The sequence below is a fragment of the Quercus suber genome, unplaced genomic scaffold, assembly GCF_002906115.3.
Source record: "Quercus suber isolate HL8 unplaced genomic scaffold, Cork oak 2.0 scaffold_361, whole genome shotgun sequence".
NCBI lineage: Eukaryota > Viridiplantae > Streptophyta > Magnoliopsida > Fagales > Fagaceae > Quercus > Quercus suber.
In genome coordinates this window covers 420,427-440,426 of record NW_027069813.1, presented here as the reverse complement: position 1 = coordinate 440,426, position 20,000 = coordinate 420,427, and positions in this window count along the sequence as shown.

Below are 20,000 nucleotides of genomic sequence, written 5' to 3'. Positions count from 1 at the left end.
TTATCTAAACGTTCACTTAAGTATATATCTCATAAGGTATCTTCGCCGGATCTCCATGAGTAGTGGTAGTTAAGACTGCACTGTTCAGGGGTCTTCTTCACATTAATGCAGCCAGAAAAGTTGCTGCAGTACATTTAATGCGGTGGTAGCAGCTTTTCCTTTAGATATTTCTTTGTTCTTATCATCTTTATATGTGCCTGAGGTTCATCCTTATCATTGGAATTGCCAGGAAAGTCACTCAAACCTCCCAGGTACTTGCTTGATCGATATGCTTCATATCCGAGGAGGACACACTCTTCGGACTATATTCTTTGATCATTTCCATGCACATTTATCCCACCTGAGATCCTTCTCAATCATTTACTTCTCTTCGGACACACCTCAGTCTTCAAATAGGGCCCTAGGCCCAAGACATAAATTTGGGTTTCTACCCTTACAATATATAAATATATATATATATATATATGATTACAAAAATCTGGACATGCAAATTTAAAAAACATTCTGAAAGTTGAGTTACTAAGAGTTGTTCAGCCCTCTTTCCGTTAGATAGACCAAATGGTGCTATATAACTCTCTTTTGGTTTGGTTTGGCAAAAGCAGGATCTTCTTTAGCACTATGTACATTGGACCAGAAAGGGATCCATATTGACGATCCTATGATATTTTGAAGTGGTTAGGCTTCAATAATGATGTCAGTATTTGAAGATGAGATTAGGTCTCTCTTGAATTATCCATCCAACTATATATCTCTTGAAAAAAAAAAAAAAAAATCAGTTTTATGACTTTATCTCTACCCATAGGGGTATCATATGTGTGCTGAAGTCAAGATAAATCTTTTGCTCAAAAAGAAGTCATGATAAATCTTTTGGTGAACCAATATAAACCAAACATTTGGTTGGCGTTTATTGACTCATCTGTGGACCAATCTAATTAATTAGCAGTAATTTACGCAATCAAGGTCAAGTTAAAATCAAGTTTTGATTTATGAGAATTTATTCTAACTTTCTATCAAAAAAGAAAAAAAAAAAAAAAAAAGGAGATGATTTAGCTCAAGAACTATGAATATGATAGTCTGACTTCCATTTTGGAAAACGATAATTTTGTCCTAGAATTTTTTTTTTTTTAATGATAACTAATTACTGTGGATCCAAAATTTTATAAACATATAAAATTATGGATTAGGATCCTCTATAGTTTAATTCAAGTTCAATTTGCCCTCTTGGGCTCTAGGCAAACCTTGATCCGCTGTGGGCTACGAGGACTTGTAGTCCAATACTGGAGTGGCCCAAGACATCTTTATAGAGTTAAATTAGCGGAGAAAATAAAACTGGAGCTAATAACTTACTAGATTGGATCACTAGGCTTTTAGCCCAATAATCTGGGCTGGGCTGTAATTAAGCGAAGTCAATCCCGAGTCATGCTCTACTGAACTCACAATTCAATTCAATTTCACAAAACTAATGCAGGTCAGTCATTACAATCAAAACCCCTAAACATGATGAAAGGTATTCTCATTCATAATATTTTGTTAAGTGATATGCATTTATGTCACATTTTAATAAATATATAAAATTTTCTAGCATCATCTACATAAATATATATATATATATATATGTAGGGTCCCAAGTTGTAGCCCAAGCCCAAAACATATGGGATATGAGCCCAACAAGCCCAACACAATGAATTTGTAGAGAGTGGGTGAAAGAGCTAAACTGATAGTGATTTAAGTAACGTCTAATACAAGTTTTAAAGGATGAACAAGTATAAAAACACACTCGAAATTCAAATAAACTGATGTCCGAAGAGATAAATTAGTATTTGAAAAGCTAATACAATTCTTAGAGCTACAGTGACTCTTTCTTTTCTTCTTCTTCTCTTTTCTTTTTTCTGATCCCCCCTCCTATAAGAAGACTTTTACACTTATATAGTTTTCTTCTAGACTATCCTAATCGTCCACTTGTTCTTCATCTAAACGTTCACTTGAGTATATATCCCATAAGGTATCTTCGCCGGTTCTCCATGAGTGGTGGTAGTTAAGACTGCACTGTTCAGGGGTCTTCTTCACATTAATGCGGCCAGAAAAGTTGCTGCAGTACATTTAATGCGGTGGTAGCAGCTTTTCCTTTAGATATTTCTTTGTTCTTATCATCTTTATACGTGCCTGAGGTTCATCCTTATCATTGGAATTGCGAGAAAAGTCACTCAAACCTCCTAGGTACTTGCTTGATCGATATGCTTCATATTCGAGGAGGACACACTCTTCGGACTATATTCTTTGATCATTTCCATGCACATTTATCCCACCTGGGATCCTTCTCAATCATTTACTTCTCTTCGGACACACTTCAGTCTTCAAATAGGGCCCTAGGCCCAAGACATAAATTTGGGTTTCTACCCCTACAATATATATATATATATATATGATCTCCCTTAAGGTTTTTTGAAATTACATGATATTCCTTCTTATTTCAAATTGATCAATATCCTTTGGATTGAAAATTATTATACACTAGCCTTTAAGTATGTGCGTTACGTGTGCTTAGAGGCTCTTCTATTATTTTGGTAAAAATTAATAATTTGTATATATTATAATTTGGATTTTTTTTTTCAAACAAATAAAAAGGATAAACTTTAAAGATATGCAAAAAAATGTAATATTTTTTGTTTTTATTTTTTTAAAACAGAACGATACTTCATTCATATATAGATAGAGAATCATGATAAAATGCTTCCAAAACTGGTGGCGGAGAATCTTCCAACCAAATTACATCATCTAAAATGTTTTTTGCATAATGTGCTAAGTTATGAGCAACTGAATTTGCACTCTGTTTGAACCATTCTACCTCAGCCCAGCTTAGTCCAGAGATAAGCACCTAGATATCTTCAAAGACATGGCCCAGTCGAGAGAAGTTTGCATTGCTGGACTTGATTGCATTCATCACCTGCACATTATCTCCTTCGAGAACCAGTTCAGAGAATCCAATGTCAACAGCAAACTCCAGAGCTTTGCTGCATGAATTGATTTTATTTTTTGAACTTGTGTTTGAAAGTGGTGTAGCGATATAGAGAAAAGTTTAGGTAGGAAAAATAAAATTAAAGTGAGGGGAAAGAAGGCTAAATTTGAGGAGTTCTCTTAACTTTTAATTTTTTAAATTGGGGGTGTTTTACATTTATTCAGATGAAAAAGGAATAAAAAAAATGGCTAAATTTTAGTGAATAAAAATATGAACGTGAAGGAAAAAAAAAATCCTAAATTTTAGGTGTAGGGATAAGGGCCTAAAATTATATATTGGGCCTTGGGCCTTGGTCGAGGATGTTGGTTAGTCTGAGAACGGATAAATAGTGGTGAGGGTGTTAAACTCAGAATCCCATGAATAAGATGCAGACGGAAAGGCTAGGAAAGGTGATCCGAGTGGGACTATCTCCTCGGATAAGCAAAACACATATCAGATGTTTATCCTGTCATTTAAAGTGACCTTTCAGGAAATTCTACTGATAGGGACGTGTGTTATAAACGTATAGGAAGGATGGAAGATTAGAAACATCTAAGGAAAAACTGCTGCCACCGCATTGAATGTTCTGCAACTAACTTTTCTGGCCGCATTTATGTGGAAAAGACCCTTGAACAGTACTGCCTTGGTTATCCCAACTCACAGAGGGTCAAAAAGGGTGTTCGATGGGACAAGCACTCAAGTAGTGGCTTGAATGATCAACAAATGGAGGACCAAGATTGAAAGGGAGATATATAATGTAAGGGATCCCTGAGAAATGTGGGATCCAAAAATCAAGAGAGAAATACTGTAGCAATCAAGAACCAAACTTATAATCAAACTTAAAAGTAATATATAAGAACCAGTCTCCTCAGACTTTGCCGAGGACAATTTTTCTTCAGTTAAACTTATTTATCTTCACTCTTTTGTCATCAAGAACTACCTTATTTGTTGTTTGATTAACAAAAACCCAGTTTTCCAGTTCACTCTCTACAAATTCATTGTTTTGGGCTTTTTGGGCCTAATTTCATCCACCTTTTGGACTAGGAACTCAAATCTGGTTCTTACATTAGGAGTTCTATTTTTTAATTCAAAATACAATTTGTTATTTGATATTTATAACCTTATTTCTAAGACCTTCATTAATGAAAGTATTTTTGAACCACATAAGAGTCTAGTTTAAAGAGAGAAATTATCTTATAGATAGTATAGATTAGTCACCCTCAAAGCACTAAAAATCAATGCTTTTAAATTATTTTAATGAGTTACTTATAAAAAATTAAAGAAAAATGTGTGCTATTTTCTGATTTTTCTAATTATGTTCTCACTTACAAAAAGTAGAGCGCTTCAAAAACTTTGAGTTTAATATTAATAAAAAAAATAACCAAAAAACTTGGATATTGAATGAAGAACAATGAGTTCGTGAGAGAAGTGCAATAGTCAAACTGGCTAATAGTAATTTTTTCTTGAATAATATAAGGCCCTATTGATTAGTACAATGGTTACGAAGCATAAATTTTAGGTGAAAAATCCATTTTCGTCCCTACATTTTCACGTGATTCCCTTTTTGGTCCCTATCTTTTTTTTTCCACCGCTTTTAGTCCCTATCCTAAAAAATGCATCTCGTTTTAGTCCTTTCTGTCAGTGCCCTAACGGCCCTGTCCTGCATGGCAGACGGAACTATTAAAATAATAATAATAAATTTTATTTTTGCATTAAAAAATGCCACGTTAGCATCTAAATTAAAAAAAAATTAAAAACAAAATTAAAAACCACAAATCATATGAATTGAGATTTAAGTGTGTCTTGAAAAAGAACAATAAGAACACAAACCCAGAAATTAAAATCCAAAAATTAAAAATCTCAAAATCACCATTTTCTCAAACCCAACAAAATCATCAAATCCTAAAGCTCCAAAGTACCAAATCAATCCAAAAATACAACACAACAAATCCAAACAAAAAAAAATCTTAAACTCAGAAAAATCCATCTCAAGCAAGTTGAACCAGCAAACCCCTCTCAACAACGAATGTTCAACGTTGCTTGAGCACATGACTTCACCTCCTTAAACTCTAATTCCAAATTCGGATAATCCTTATCCTTCCTCTTCTTCTTTTGATCCAGAACCTTGGCTAAAAAATCTTTAATCTCATCCTGAATCTCCATCAAATGCTCCTTATCATCAAAAATCCTTTTCAACCATCTCTCTAGCAGATCTAAATACTTGATGTAAATCAATTTCAAAGTCGAGCACAAATTCAGACCCAACAACCTCGATTCTGATGCCACCAAATCCTACAACTCCTCTTTAGAAACAACATTGCACCCACCATTCTCTCTCAGAGCAAACAAAAGCCTAAGCAAATCCATATGCTGCCCATCTCCAAGCATTGGAGGTATAGGCTGAAAACATTCTCGACCGCAGATCTCCTTGCCAAAATGTAGAAGAAACCCTTCGAACTTGCATCGAAACTTATCAGAATCTAGTTGGATATCGGATCCATTGGAACCCGATTTTAGATCGACCCAGAAATCATTTTGCTTTAGCTTCTTTTTTGGGGTTTTGACGCAATCTAAAGTAGACCCATCAGCAAGCATCGACCACCTTGCCATTGGATTTCGAATTCAAACCCTAAAAACCAAATCACACGGTTTTGTAAACTTTTATTTTTTTTGTTTTCTTCGACAACAAAAGCCATCAAAACCCACACACACACACACACACACACACACACACACAAACCCATAACGTTGAACGTTGCTTGAGGTGGGTTTGCTTGGTTCAAATTGCTTGAGATGGGTTTTTTCTGAGTTTGAGATTTTTTTTGTTTGGATTGGTTGTATTGTATTTTTGGATTGATTTGGTACTTTGGGGTTTTAGGATTTGATGATTTTGCTGGGTTTGAGAAAATGGTGATTTTGAGATTTTTAATTTTGAGATTTTAATTTCTAGGTTTGTGTTCTTATTGTTCTTGTTCAAGACACACTTAGATCTCAATTCATGTGATTTTTGGTTTTTAATTTTTTTAAATTTTTTATTTAGTTAAAATTAATAAATTAATTTTTTAATTTAAATGTTGACGTGGCATTTTTTAATGCCAAAATAAAATTATTATTATTATTTTAATAGTTCCGTCTGTCATGTAGGATGGGGCTGTTAGGGCATTAACGGAAAGGACTAAAACAAGACGTGTTTTCCTGGATAGGAACTAAAATTGGTGGGGAAAAAAAATATATAGGGATCAAAGTGGGAATCGCATGAAAATGTATGGACGAAAATAAGTTCTTTGCCTATTTTTTATTTGACAAGAAATTTTCATTAATCCATTGACTCAAAATTAGTGTGTGTGGTTTTAATTTTTTATATTTTTAGACCTAATTGCAGATGAGATTAGGTCTCTTGAATTATCCATCCAAATATTTATCTCATAAAAAAATAAATAATTGGTTAGATAAATCTTTTGGTGATATACAAACCGAACATTTGGTTGACTTTTATTGACTCAACTAATGACCAATCTAATTAATTAGCAGTAATTTACACAATCATGGTCAATTTTTTTTTTGAGGGGGAAATCATCGTGATCAAATTAAATTCAAGTTTGATTTATGAGAATTTGTTCTAACTTTCTATATGAGATTTTTTTTTTTGAAGAATATTTTATCTGAGAATTTAGTTCAATTACTATGAGAATTTAGCTCAATTATAAAATTACGGATTAGGATCCTCTATAGTTTAATGTAATTTCATCATAATGTTCTTAAATACGTATTTATCTACCAACTTTAAAATGAAAATTCAAGTTCAATCTACCCTTGTCTCTCAACAAAAATAAATAAATAAATAAATAATATAATAAATAAATAAAATTTCAACCAGCCCTCTTGGGCTCTAGGCAGACCTTGATCTGCTGTGAGCTACGAGGACTTGAGCCCAATACTGGAGTGGCCCATGAGATCATTGTAGAGATTGAAATTAACAGAGAAAATCAAAGTGAAAGCAAGCACTTACTAGACTGGGCTTTTAGACCAATAAACTGGACTGGGCTGTAATTAATTAAAGTCAAGCCCGAGTCATACTCTACTGACTACTGAGCTCACTTTTAAATTCAATTTCACAAAACTTATGTAGGTCGGTCATTATAATCAAAGGCCCTTAACATAATGAAAGGTATCATAACATTTGGTTAAGTGAGATGCATTTATGTCGCATTCAAATAATTTCTAGCATCATCTACATTAAAAAATTACATGATCTCCCTTAAGGTTTTTATATATATATATATATATATATTTAATTACATGATGTAGGGACTCATTTTGTAAAGGTTCCCCAACAATACATTTTTAGAGAGTGGATCGAAGGTTTAGGCCCTAACAGACTAGCCACGGAATACAAATCACTTCTTTTTTATTAAAGGGGAGTGAGCCCAGTTTACAACTGAGGGTAGCTCCTCGGCACTCGTCCGAGGAGACCACTCTCCCTGAAACTAACACTTCTCCTCTCTTCTTTTCCTTCTCCCCTCCCTTCAATGATCCCCGCTCTTATATCGTTCCTTTTTCCCTTATCTTCTCCTTCCTTCTGTTGATCATCCATTGGCCTCCGCTCTGTCCCCCCGTCCCATCAGAGGTCTTATCCGTACTCAAGTAGCTCACAATGATCGATGTTGCCTTGCCAAGGGGTTACATTCCCATTAATGCGGCTAGGGGGGTTAGGTGAGCGCATTCAATGCGGAGGTGACAGCTCACCTAAGGCTTGCTCCTTCGCCGTGCTCCTGTCGCCGACGCGTGGCACTGGGCCCTCTCCTCCTTGGATATTCAAGGAGTTCTTTGGTGGGGTGGTCCTCGTGTTTTTCCGAGGTCTCGGACGCCCGAGGACAGGGTCATCCTCGGATATGATCCTCGGGAGTTGGTCTTCGCGCTTTCGTCCTCAGACCCATTATGCATCCTCGGCGTGGGCCATTTGGGCGTAGCTTGGAGTGGGCCAAGGCTACCCGATTTTCTGGCCCCACACATGATATTCCTTCTTATTTCAAATTGATCAATATCCTTTGAATTGAAAATTATTATTGATTAGTCACCCTCAATGCACTAAAAATCAATGCTTTGAAATGATTTTAACGAGTTACTTATAACAAATTAAATAAAATGTCTGTTTTTTTTTTCATAAGTGTTGTTATCCTTATTTTCTATTTTTTCTAATTTAAAAAAATTATGCCCTCTCTTACAAGAAGTAGGCTGCTTCAAAAACTTTGAGTTTACTTTTAATATAACAAAAAACCAAAACTTAATTACTGAATGATGAACAATGAGTTCATGAGAGATAAGTGCAATTGTCAAACCGGTTGGTAGCAAATTTTCTTGAATAATATAAGCCCCTATTGATTATTATTATTATTATTATTGTGGGGCTAAGAGCCCAAATTTGTATATTGGGCCTTGGGCCTTATCCGAGGTCGCAGACATGTCCGAAGAGGAGTAAATGATTGGGAGAGACCCCAAAGTTGAAAATCAAATAAGGAAAGAATGGATGAATATAGTCTGAGAAGTAACTCCTTCTCGGATACGATGAATATCAATCAAACCTGTGTTTGGGCAATTTAGTTGACCTTCCAGGAAGTTCTAACGATAAGGATGAACCACAGGCATGTACAAAAGCGATAGGAGCTCAGAAATATCTAAAGGAAAAACTGCTACCACCGTATTAAAATGCACTGCAGCAACTTTTCTGGCCGCATTTATGTGGAGAGGACTCCTGAACAGTGCAGTTTCAACTACCACGATTCACAGAGAGCCAAAGAAGATGTGTGATGGGACATGCATTCAAGTGAAGGCTTAGATGATTTGCAAGTGTACAACCAGGATAGTCTGGAAGGAACTATATAATGTAAAAGACCTCCCATGAGAGGGGGATCAGAAAAAATCAGAAAAGAACAACTATGGTATTTAAATCTGTATTAGTATTTAGTTCTATTGGTTCATTTTTATAATTCACCTCCTCAGACAACCAGTTCATTGAGTTTTACGTGTGTTTCATGCTTGTTCATTTTTGAAATCCTTACTAGCCGTTGTTCAATCCACCAGAAGCCTAGCTCTTTCACCCACTCTCTACAAATTTGTTGTACTGGGCTTATTAGGCCTATATCCCATATCCTTAGGGCGTGGGCTATAAATTGTGACCCTACAATTATTATTATTATTTTAAGAAACAAGCCCCTATTGATTAGCTCAATGGTTACTAAGCATAAATTTCATAGCTTGCATTTCTTAAGACAAAAATAACATGTTACACGTTTTGACCAATCAATAATAATATTTTTTTATTTGAAAAGGAAATTTCATTAATCCATTTACCCAAAATTAGTGTGTGAGATATTAATTTTTAAATTAAGTGTTGGGTAGAAAGATTTGGACATTGCACGTTTCTATTGGTAACACACACAAAAATATATATATATATATATATATCAGTTGAGTTACAGAATTTTTGATATTTGTGGATATGTTTGGTGTATAATATTTTGACAAATTAAAAAAAAAAATTATTGTTGTCTAATTCAAAAAGGAGGGAGCACCGTAATTTAACAAAACTTTGGAGAATTTAATTTTACTTTTACTGTAACTAATTAAAATGTTTTAAATCAGATAGTGAGGGTCCACTCTAAGCTATAGGTGATGAGTTTATCAATTACCTAGCCATATCTCTATGGCCCGCACTTAAAAAACTAAAATTTTTAAGGTAGTGCCTTCGTCAAAATTCATGGGCTTGAACAAAGACAAATAATATATATACATGGACCAATCAATTAACCTAGTTTATAATAATTAATAATATTAACCATGAACTTTTTCTCCTATTCATATATTCTATTTGGTATTGTAGAAGCCTTGGGAAGCAAGACTTTTGTTTTGGTGTTATATTAATTGGACAAATTGGAGTGGTAGTAAGAGAAGGGAAAAAAATGCTTTTTCTTTAGGGGGAGGGAGAGAAGATTGATGAACTTTTTTCTAATCATGCCCTAGAAAGTGATGACAAAGAGGAAAGTGAATATGCTTCCCCCATGATTATGAACTATCTTGTAATCCATTATTCTTATTATTATTCCCACCACCTAGCTCCACTTTCACCGCAAACCCCAGCCGATCTATAAGTCCTGTCATACTCATTCATACCCTTTGCCTTTTTCTTCTTTTCTCTTTTTCATTTTTCTTAAAAGGAATCATCAAAACTAACATATATATAATATATATGTGAATTTTACTTTTTGTATGCTTTTAAAACATACGTTAGTAAATTATTTTAAAAAAATTTTTATGAGAAAATAAAAAAATGATTAAATTTTTGACAGTTTTTTTAATTTTTTTTTTTAAATTGACAAAAATTGATGATTAACGAATGCTCTGTGGGCATTATAATAACCGGAATCTGTATGTGCATATATGTCTTTTGAATAATGAAAATTCAATGAAAGAAGAATGTAACTTTACTTCAGTTCAATCATCCAACTCGCCTCCATATTCCCTATAAAGCTGTTTTCTACTTTCTTTTTCTTTCTTTCTCTTTGTGGGGTCTTCTGGCCCCCATCTATAAGGCTTCCTTCCACTTTGTATCTCCATACCCCTTTTTTTTTTTTTTTTTTTCAGAGATATCAAACATGAGTGAGTATTCAAGTGGGTTAATTTGGGACTCTCTCTTACCAAAAAAATAAATAAATAATTTAGGACTCTCAATAAGTATTCTTTTTTGCAACCAAATCTTTACCCTTTCTTTTAAGTTTTAACATGTAACCTGTAAGCCCTACAGCTTCTGCTTTCGTTGGGTACCGTTGCAGTGTTGCTCAGATGCATGACAGGAGTTCCAAATTAAATATAATTAGGTCAATTGTTTTTTGGTTAGGAATAATGGAATGCTTGTGTTACATTGTTTAAAAAGTAGTTTCACCTAGTTTCTAGGTAGTTGGATCATTTTGTATTTACTGTGTCTTTTGGGACACCATTGAAACTAAAAAAAAAAAAATGAAATGGTTTTTAGAACATGAAACTCGATTAAAATTGATTTTTTTGTTGTGGGGGGGGGGGGGGGGGGGAAGCATGTATAAGTAGAAAATGTTGGGTCATGATTTTCAAGTTTTCTGTTTTCTCATATCACTTTGAGAGGAGGGCATTTTATACTTCCTTCAGATTTATTTTTATTGTTTATTTTGACCAAAAGATAGGTCTTGTAAAGTATAGAAACACTTTGGAGATAAAAGATTTTAAAATGTTGTATCCAGCACGCCCCGCCCCCCACCCCCCCCCCCCCCCCCCCCCCCTCCCGCAACACAAAAAAAAAGTTATAAAACAAAAAGACTTTTTGAAAATCTCTGTTAATGGTATTGAAAACCTTGGCGGAATTGCCAATGACTTCTAAATTAAGTGACATTTCTTAGTGATCCAACAAAGACATCTGAAATTCAAATTCTTTTTTTCCACTTCAAATGCATCATAGAATAAATCTTGATGGATATATTATAAGAATTTTGAGTCATTGTTACAAGCTAATAAATAAAAGTAATTGAACTACAAAGAGTCACACTCTCACTTTATAGAGTAATGTATGTATTATATTTATATATTTGAGAGTACTATGAAATACGTATTGGAACAAATAAAGTGTACAAAAATTCAAAAGTGCTAAGAAATTAAATACAAATGACAAGGATAGTTCAATACGTCCTCTCAATTGTTGAAGGGCCTCATGAGGAAAGCTTCAACTTCTCTTGTAGGAATATTAACCTCAAAGAAGAGACGCATTTGGTCATGATGTAAGCCAACTGAAAATGTTAGACTTACAAACTATCTTACAATATTTTTTTATTGACAACCTAATCTAAACTTCCCTAATCATATTGCCCATGTTCTCTGGCGAATATTGCTCATCATTTTTTATCCATCAAGCTCATTGACAAAAACTCAACTCATCCTATACCTTGAAGGTCAAGGCCTTCTCAACTTCGTTGATGGATCTAACCTATGCCCTCCCTCCACAATTTTTGTGGACAACACTTGAGCCCCAACTCATTACTCATGCCTTCCTTTCTTGGACTCGTCAAGATCAACTTCTTATGTGACTCTTAATTTCCTCCTTGTCTCACGAGGTCTTACCTCTTGTTATTGATCTTAATTCCTCAAAAAAAATTGGGAACCCTTTGAATTATCACTTGTCTCCATCCCTAAAACCCCAACTCCACATGCAAATCCTACTAGTCCCAATCCTATTTCGTTTCCTTTCTCCTCTGCCATTAATCAGTTCCTTTCTACTACCAAATACACACTATAGGTTTGAATGAATTGTCACTCTCACAATTTATGGAGTATTGTATGTATTATATATTTGAGAGTACAGATAAGACTTGGAACTAATAGAGAGTACACAAATTCAAAAGTGCTATGAAACTAATTAAATTAAAAAAAAATAAAAATAAAGGTTAGTTCAATAAATAATTAATGAATAACTTTTTTTTCCCGATAATTCTGCAGTCATTTTTTTTATTCAGTGTAACGTAAACATAAGTGTCCAAAGCTTTAAATTTATTAGTATGCAATTACATGCAGTCCCAAAAGTACTAATTACATTAATTAACGTATAGAACACTTTTTTGCTTTATATATTTGGGAACTAAAAATGATCAAGACCAATGGTATTGTTTAATCAAATTTCATTAAAAAAAGTGGGGGAAAATTGTCTAATCTCATAAACTTTGATTCAACTAATTGAATAATCAATAATCCACGAAGCAAACTGTCCTATATTGTCCCACACGTTAATTTTTAACTTGGACGGTTTGTCTTATATACTTGTATTTTTCTGTTCTTTTTTTTTTCTTTTCTTTTCTTTTTGTTAGTCTAGCTAGTACGTATCCATGCTACAACGTGGGACGAGAAAACAGCTTCACCTTTCTTCTGTGAATAAAGCCAACAGCAGAGAAGCATTAGCCATTGTTGCTTCCTCGTTACACTGTTGGCTGCAGTGTTCTAGTCCACCTTTGTATTGTTATGTATACTCGTACATTCTCTTTTTTTTTTTTTCTTTTCTTTTCTTTTTGTTAGTCTAGCTAGTACGTATCCATGCTACAACGTGGGACGAGAAAACAGCTTCACCTTTCTTCTGTGAATAAAGCCAACAGCAGAGAAGCATTAGCCATTGTTGCTTCCTCGTTACACTGTTGGCTGCAGTGTTCTAGTCCACCTTTGTATTGTTATGTATACTCGTACATTCTCTTCTAATATAAATGTGGATCTCATATATATAAAAGACCCAGATATGAACCTATTTTTATGTGAAAGAAAAGTGTAGTATATATCTTCAGAGCTAATGCTCGTACCGTCCTCTAGAATGGCTAATTTGTTCCTCTCCGATTATCTTTATGCTAGTTTTTTTTTTTTTTTTCTCTAAAATTAATTAGGAAGAGGGTAAATGGGCTTTAATAATTAGCAGCGTAATAAAAGTTAATGAAATTCATGCAGATTGTTTAATATTATTGAAGAAAAAATAGTGAGTTCCAGTAAATTTAGTGTTATCTAGTTTGGCAAAAAAAATTTGAGCTTTGCTTTTAGCGTGCGTATGTCTCTTCTCATCAAAGGGCTTTTTAAGCCCCTCTTTGTGGGATTTCTCGGCCTTTACTAGCGACTTTTTCCCTCGGGTGGGTCTTGCGCTAGCCTTGAGAGTTGTATCTAGAATGGGTGGTTTTGGTTTGGATCTAAGCTCCTTCACACAAAAATGGCTGGATCTCATAGCTGGAGCTCTAGTACCACATGGTTTTCTCTTCTTGGCTTCTGAGCAATGGTGTTTTCACGGCAAGAGCAGGCATTTCTTTATAAATCTAAAGTTTTCCTTGTGCGGCTCTGATGGCTTTGAGGTGGATTTTTGGAGAGGAATGGAGATTTGTTTTCTTGGTTGAACAGTTGTATCTCCCAACATATATTGTTGTTAATTTTGTTTTTTTAACAATAAATTTCTACTGATTTCATTCAAAAATAAGTTTGGAAATTTTTTTTTTTGCTTTTTGCTTTTTATTTGTTTTTTTAACTTGGTTTTTTTTAATTTAAAAAAAAAAAATCTGATTTTTCACTTTCTATCACACATTTAACATAATAACTACAAATAAAATATATATTTTGACAAAAACTATGCAAATTAACTATTGAAAATTACGGAATACTCTAATAGACTTTTTATTGGTAATATCTCTTATCAACCAATAAGAGACATGATCTTACCCAAAAAAAGAAAAAAACAAGTCTCGATATTTTGAGCCGATACTAAAAAACAACTATCATAACTTAAAATAAAAAATAAAAAAAAAATACAGAACAGGTATCAATAAACAAAACCTAAGTTTCAACTTGCAAATCCTATTGCAATATGAACCTGTCAATTCTATCCAGAAGAAAAAGAAGATTGGGGGAAAAACTAATAATGATGATTGTTCCCCCATAATTGGGGCATCCTTAGAACTTCCCTGTTAGGGTGCGCGTGAGAATAGAACATCTTTCACAATTGGACCAGGATTGTGGACCGCCAATTTTTTGTGCCCTAGCTAGTTGAATGATCAGCATCAAAAAAAAATTCACTTGCAAACTTTATGTTTGACATGATTGAGTAGCCAAAAGGGTTTTTGTTAGTGGATAATTAGGTGGCAATAATATTAGTATGATTATGGAAATATGTAAAAATCTACTATTGAGTGAAAAACTTGGACAGTCCGGATCAACCAAACAATGCAAATGATTTTTAAGATAAAGAGGCATAATTGTAAAACAGATTTATCAACCATATAGTGATAATAATTTTTTTTTCACCGAATTTCGATGAGGCTCTCTCTCTCTCAATTGCCATTTTTATATCATGCATTATTGGCTGTCATCAGAAAAAAATGCGACTTTAAGAATTTGCTTTGTGAGTAATGGACATGAGAGGTGGGTCTTCATATATATGCATAAAATGATGGTGAAGATGATGGAGGGACCCAAATTGTTTTGATCATAACACGGAATCCCTTGGATTGAGGAAATAGTTATAGCTATAGCAGCCTTGAATTTGTGGGGCCCTAAATTTTAATTTTATAAATAAAATTATAATTAAAAAAAAAAAAAAAAAAAAAATAAAAAAAAAAAAACACCTTTTCTTTAACGTTCATCAGCCACAGTATAAAAAGAAGAGAAGAGAAGGAGAAAAGGAATGTGATGTGCATGTGATCCAACAGCCTTTATGTTCCCCCTCATCTTCTAAGTTTCTAACCAAATACACAAAACCACCATTCTTCTTCTGTGTCTTTTTTGACATTCGGTGAGACTAATACACAACTTTTTTGGTTAATCATGTTTAGGTCATATATAGATAATAGATGTCTATGTTTTTGTACTAAAAACTTCAATTTTGGGCCCATCTCTTTTGACATGCGAGGTCGGCCATGGTCTTTGTTCATATAATATAACCATACAACAATCAAAAAGCAAGTTATTAGTGGAATTCAAAAGGCCCAATATCACATCAAAGAGGGATTTGTATCTAAAAAAACCATCTTTATTAGTTTGGTGTAGAATATACTGTATAAATTGGCAAAGTTTGTGACGTTTATGGAAGGATGTCCTTTTTCACGTAGAAGTTGAATTGGGTGTGTCTTTAACAAAGAGAAAAAAAGAAAGAGGGAAAAGAAGAAAAGATATAGGAAAGAAGAAAGAAAGGGAGAAAAAGATAATGGAGGAAAGACATCTCTTGTTGTTCTCTCCTTTTAATGTAACTCTAAAGTGAGTTAAAATTAGCTTTCTTTTATTGATATGAAACAATATGCCATGCAAGTCTACATTTTTAATATGGAAACCCTTTTGGACCTAAGATTTGGGGTATAGATTATTCTTGGAAGAAGCTGCTTTTAACGTCTTTTTTAAGAAAAAAAATAAACTTTTGCATGGATGCAACACCACTCCATTATTCTAATCTCAATAGGCCCCCTTCCAATTAAATCAATCTATCTATATAAAGAGCTTCATTTGAGACGATATATGTCTTTGTCAATTTTGATAATATATGTAATTTCCAACTACGATTTAACACAATGAAATTTATTGGTGCTAATTAAACATCCTAAACCATTTTCTAGGAAGAAGAAGTACATATATACATAGATGGCCATGTTTTAAGGATATACGTATATATTTGCAAAACCTCATTATGGGTTTCTTGATTAAAACTGCTCACAAGTGTGGACACTATGATTGGTGTAACCATAATCTAAATTAATTATTCTTGGATATTGTTGACATTTATAATTATTATCAGAATAAAGCTTGGCTCCCTAATGATTGTATCCCACAATTTGCTTTAAATCCAACTTTTTTACGTTGAAGGGTAGTTGAAGACATGGAATCTTGTTCAGCAGGCTTTATAATAAATTTGAAAAAAAAAAATGAAATCAATCTTTTGTATTATCGGTTCTATTTATTTCGGACTATATATGGGCATGTTGGTTGAATCAAATCGAATATAAGGACCAAAAAATAAAAGAAGTCTTTTTGGCCAGTAAATGAATCAAATTGCAAGTTCTAAGAATATATAATCCATAGTTAAATTCATTGCACAGACAGCACAATTTCTAATTTAGTAAACTACTAAATTTCCTTTGAAATCCTTTTTCTTTTTACTAAACTTTATATTACCACTTAATTATTTTTTTATACAACAAGGTTTTAAATTTATAGTGTTCGTTCAATCATAAATCATGAATGTTATTACTATTAGTTAAGACACCAATAATTTTCTCTTTTCAGTATAGGCAAAATTTGAACTTAATTTCTTATTTAACGACAAGAATAAAGTACTTTATCAAGTAAGTTGATTGAAACTCTTGATTATCTTGTTAAGTAGTTGCCTCAAAATGCAGAATGGTTTGAATATAATATTTTTGCCCATTAAATATGTTATAGATCGCCTGACAAGTACAAAAATTGGGAGATTCTTCCATAGACCAGGTTTAAATAAAGAGCTCAAGCACAGCTTGACACTATAGCTTTATTGAGATTGGAGACTGGTAGCCAGAAAATGTTTTTTAGAACAGACCAATAACATTTACTACTATTCTCTCCCTTTGATTTTTATACAGTACTTCTATATATATATATATATATAATAGTAGGAGTTAGCAGTGACCCCCAGTAGTCCTATCTTAATTATTAGATGTGTTGAAAGGCTTTTCTTTAGAGAAGTTGGGAGTTAGGTTACCACTCATACTATGTTAGTAAATTAATGAGTGGTCTACCTAGGACTCGAACTTGGAGTAGTGGATTCCTGATTCTTCTTTCGGTTTTGATGGAAAAATAACTTTTTTGCTCTGAATTGAAGGTAATTTTAGTTGGGAAACCACCTATCTTTATCAGTCAACACTCAGTTTCTCCCTTTGATGACAACCCTCTCTCTCTCTCTCTCTGTGTACAATCATTGTATTAAGAAATGTCCTTGACTCTAATTCAAAGACCATTCAAATCCTTGACCCTATATTTAGACAAGAAATTGGAACGAGTGCATGAATTTAAGAGTTTATTATATGTATGAACTCACCTTTATCAACCGAAAATAAATAAACCATACAAAAAGAATGAGGAGGTAATTCTCTTTAAAGCAACACCAAGAAAAAGTTGTAATTGAAGATACGTACAAGAATTCACCATAAATATTACTTTTATTATATATCAATCACAATTATAAGAATAGTTATATAAAAAAATTGTGAACATAAGTTATGAGGACGCAAAAACTAGCCCCTGTGGAGTCCTTCACGTATCCACACTCAAATTATTCAATCAACCAACAAATAAGTAAACAACAAGGAAAAACACTCCACCATGAAAAAGTCAAGCAATTGATTTCTCTAAACTCAAATATTACCATTTCAACCTAGATATTACAATAGATAACTCTCATGTTTCCGCGGTGTTACCTTTACTTTTTCTCTTTCTCTCTTTTACTGATTTTTCTTCTCTATGTTCCTTTTTTTTTTTTTTTTTCTTATCACTACAGCTATCTTGTGGCTTGCCAGAGTCTCAGGGATATTTTTTTAACTTTATCGGATTCCTCCTCACCCTTATCCTAGAATTATGAATTTTGGGGATTGTTTGTACTGTTCATGCTGTCTTACTCATATTTAATGCAGCAAAGGTAAGGTAAGAACCCCATCATTAATGCGGAGGCAAAGATCTTTAATCTTCTTGCATGTTCAGAAAGTTTCCCGTGGTTCCAAGAATTTCCTGAAAATCACACATGGATTATTTGTGCACCATACCTCGGGTAAGTTGTCACCTTACCTTTTCCACGGGAACTGATTTCCTGTGCCACTCATCTATTCCGTAATACTTGGGATGACCCAGCTTTTTTCCTTTCATGGTTTATTACCCCTTGAGCATTCCTTTCAATACATAGGCTTGCCCAATTCTTTCCCCGTGGCCCAATTACTTCTTGGGCTTAAGGCCCAAGTGGCGATTGTTCCACTTCCCACATAAGTAGAATTTAAATAAAGTTACATATATATATATATATATGAGATGTATCTTATGTTTTTTAATTAAATGCAACACAATATTATCTTTTTTAGAATTTATTAATATCAATAAAATAATTTATATAAGTTTAAGGGTAAATTGCAAATTACTCTCCTAAAGTTTGGGGGCGATTGGATTTCACCCTAAAATTTCAGAATTTGGATTTTACCCTCTGAAGTTTGGGATGTTTGGATTTTATACCTTAACATTTCAGAACTTGGATTTTACCCTCTACAGTTTAAGGTTGTTTGGATTTTACACCCTTAAATTTTGAAACTTTAGAATTTGTTTGGATAACGCTTATTGCTAAAAACTGAAAACTTATGACTGAAAAATAGTGCCCGTGGGTCCCATGAATAGTTTTTAAATGATGAATAATTTGTGTTTTTTCGTACAGCTAGGTCCTATGAACAGTGCAGAAGACCCAGCTACTGAACGCAAATGCCAAATGTGATGAGTTTGGAACGCAATCCAAACACTCACTTAGAGTGTAAAATCCAAACACTCTAAAATTTTAGGGAGTAAAATCCATTCACTCCCAAAATATAGGGAGTAAAATTCAAATTTTGAAATGTTAATGTATAAAATCCAAACATCACCAAATTTTAGAGGGTAAAATTCAAATTTTGAAATTTTGGGGTGTAATATCCAATCACCCTTAAACTTTAGGAGTATAATTTGCAATTTACCCTAAATTTAATTAGGAAAGTCAAAGTAAAACAACAAAAGAACTTGAATTTAAGTTTGGGTTTTATTATTGGGGTTTGATTTACCTCCAATACCTTTTTAACTAGAATCTCATTTTATTTTAATGAGTAATTGCAACATTATATGCTAACTAAATAAAATGTGGAGATTAAAATTCACTATCACTTGTCATTGTATATATAAAATAAAAGGACATGCTCAATTAAAAAAGTACTGAAAGTAAGTCAAACCCTTATTATCGTATGCTTTTAGGATATACATTAATAAAACTATTTAATAAAACTTTTTATAGGAAAATGCTCTTTAATTTTTTCATAAAAAATTTCCTAAAATAGATGCTTTATGTATGTTCTAACAATACACATTAACCGTATCCTTTAAGTTTGAGTTTTACTATCGAATGCGCATACATTAATAAAACTATTTTAAGAAACTTTTTATAATACTTATGAAAAAATTTATGTCAATATAACTGCTGTTATTGTTCTTTGGTTTTTTTTACCACTAAAAGAGAAGGCAAAAATAACGTGGATAAAAGAGAGAAGATAATGCAGCATATTTGAAGATTTTTGCATGTATTAAATAAGTGTACAATGTGATTGGGAAGAGGAGGTGATCTAGAAGGACAGAGATGTCAATCTCATGCACGGAGGACAAAGCCTAGGGCTGGGTACATTAGTGCACTAGAAAGACAAACGGGTATCTTGTCTGGTCCATTATTATCAGA